A 2,955-nucleotide genomic window follows, 5' to 3' on the forward strand; every position below is an offset into this window, starting at 1 on the left:
GGCCCTAGACATTTAAATCCAGACCTTGCAGGGCTGGTGTAGCAACAAGATAGGTGCATGGTCTTGCAGACTAATTTTGCCAATGGTACGATTTTGCTTGGGCTTGCTCTTATTAGTAGAGGTGGGAATTCTAGACCTTCAACCAAATGGTATCTTTTCGAGATGGCCCTAGGTTGCAATCACCCTACCCTCATCTCATATCTTTTTGACCTTGGGCAAGTGTTTAGCCTCTGAGCCTCGGCTTTCTCGTCTGTTGTCATTATAGTACAACAGGCTATAGGGTTGTTGGTAGGGTTACACAAGGGGATGTGTGTGTGTGGTACCCAGCATAGAGCTCGGCACCTAGAAGGGGCTCTCCAACAGTCGCCGGCACAAGAATGGCCTCGCCTTGTGGCCACACCCAAAGGAGGGGGAGGGCGACACTGCATGACTTTGGCATTCAGGGGGCGTTCCATCTGTGCTCAGTGAACTAAACCTGTGTGGTGGCTGAGAGCTTGGGGATTTATCCTAAACCACAGCTGACTCGTTTCCACACCCACTTCAGCTCCTGTCTCCAGCCCACATCCAGATGCCAGGCCCTCACTCGAGAGGCAGCAGGGAAACACCTGTGAGGCTGGCTCAGCCGCTCAGCACAGCTCAGAGCTATAAACATCCTGACGCTCGCAGGCCAACACCTCCCAACAGCTGTTGTACGAATACAGGATTAGCCGGGATGAGAGCAAGGACCAGCTCCTCTCTGCTGAGCTTTCCTCTGATGCCCCCAGCCCAAGCAACCTGCTGGTCACCCTCCATTTCCGGGCCCACCCCACGCACTGATTCAACAATACTCACTGTGTAGAAATCCCTTCTACCACTTTGCTACCAGACTGTCTCCCACCCCAGCTCCTTTGGGACTTCAGCATTTCTTGGGCGAGGCAGACTGTTCTATAGTTAGATAGTTCCTTATACAGAAGCAAAAGATGTCTTCCTAGAACTTCCACTGTGGACCCCAGTTCTTTTCTCTGGAGTCACACAAAGAGCTTATGGCCATCTTTATTCTGCCACAGTACCCATTCCTAGGAAAGTAAATCTGCATTAATTTACCTCTAAGTAAAGATCTGGCACTTGTCTTCGTAAAACATTACGCCAAGTGAAAGAAGCCAGACACAAAAGGCCACCTATTGTATGATTCCAGGTGCATGAAACGCCCAGAATAGGCAAATCCATAGAGACAGAAAGTGGACCAGTGGTTGACTGGACCTGAAGGGAGGATACAGTGGGAGTGGCTGTGAATCTATGTGGGGTTTCTTTTAGGTGATGAAAACGTTCTGGAATTAGAGGTGATGATTACACAATCCTGTGGATATACTAAACGCCACTAAACTATACGCTGTCAAAGGGTGGATTTCATGATATGTGAATTATAGCACAATAAGAAAAAGGAAAATTTAATAAAACAGCCTGTGGACTGAGAAGGCTCCTACCAGCCACGTCTTCTCAGCCCTATGCCCACCCACTGCCTCTGCGTTTCAGGCAATGATAGGAATTGTTTCGATCCCAGGGTTCACCACTTACGGGGTTGTGGCTTTGGGTATGTTACTTAACTTGTCACAGCCTCTTTCCTCATCTGAAAAGTGGAGTTTTGTGAGAATAACTTAATGAGATTTTGTATATAAAGTGCTTGGCTCAATGCCTAGAATATTAAAAGTTCCCCAGTAGATGTAAGAAAATAAAGTTGAGGAAATTAAACCAACCTTGCCCCTTGGTCCCTCTATCTTTTTTCTCCCAAGCTACTGCTCCCTCAAATGCCCTCACTTTCTTCTTCTTCTGGAACCCCTGATCAGCAAACCCGGGGTCAACCTAACATCCATTTCCCCTGTCCTGCCTTCAGGCTGCAGGAGAAAAGCACAGAGCCCTGTGGTCTGAGCCAATGTGAAATCATGGTCTCTCTAGTCAACGGAGACCTCACAGGACCAGCAGTCCTTTCCTGGTCACCTCTACTCAACGTCTATTCCAAAGCACCACTCAAACCTCATACTACATCGTCAAACCCAACACTTTGAGCAGATAACCTCGCCTCCCACCTTACTGAGCAGTGTCACGTTTGCCAGGCCAGAGCTCCTTCAACGTGCTGCCCCTGTTACCCCCATGAATGTGTCAATTCCAGCTCTCAGTCGCATCTCCTCTTGACATTCAAGGTCAATCCTGATTATCTGTGTTTTAGATTTCCCCCTCCTCCAGGCTTTCTAAAACCTTGTTTTTGCCAGCCACCCCCTTTCCCTCCTGTGTTTACAAGTTCTCTGCTTCAGTGGACTCCTTCTTTACGTGTCTAGTCTCCCATCACCTCAACCAACCCCTGTGGTGTCTGACCATTAATGCCTCAAATCTTTTCCTTCTTGTCTGTACTCACTGCCCAGCAGCCTCATCATCTGTCCCCTGGTCACCTCCTAACTTGTCCCCCCATCTCCCTTCCCACCGTCCTCCAGTCAACTCTCTGTGTTGCTTTCCAGATGAATTCTTGCGTGATTCCACCTTGTTTCAGAATAAAGTGCAGGTCCCTAAACATGTCACACATGACCCTCCAGAGAAGGTGCTTAACAAGTGTTTGTTGCTTTGTTGAGTGAATGTGAGATGTGTGTTAGAGAGCTCTGAAGGCCCCCATGGAGATGAAAGCTGCCCTAAGCTAGGAAGGTCATATGCTGGTGGTCAAGAGCAGGAAATTAATTCCTGCCTGGGCTTAGTGCTGGCTTGACCACTTACTCACTAGATGTGTGAGTCTGGACAAGTCATTTAGCCCCACTGAGCCTCACTTTAACCATCTGGAAAATTAGGATTAAATGAGGTTTGCTATTGTCAAATGAAGTAATGCATGCAAACTGTATGGCAAAAGAGTTCAATAAACATTACCTATAATTGTAAAGCTGCCTTTTCTGTACAGTTCCAGAACTTAAGATACCATTGAAGTCAGGTAAGTTT

Source organism: Kogia breviceps, chromosome 17 (genome assembly GCF_026419965.1).
Source record: "Kogia breviceps isolate mKogBre1 chromosome 17, mKogBre1 haplotype 1, whole genome shotgun sequence".
In the NCBI taxonomy this organism is placed as follows: domain Eukaryota; kingdom Metazoa; phylum Chordata; class Mammalia; order Artiodactyla; family Physeteridae; genus Kogia; species Kogia breviceps.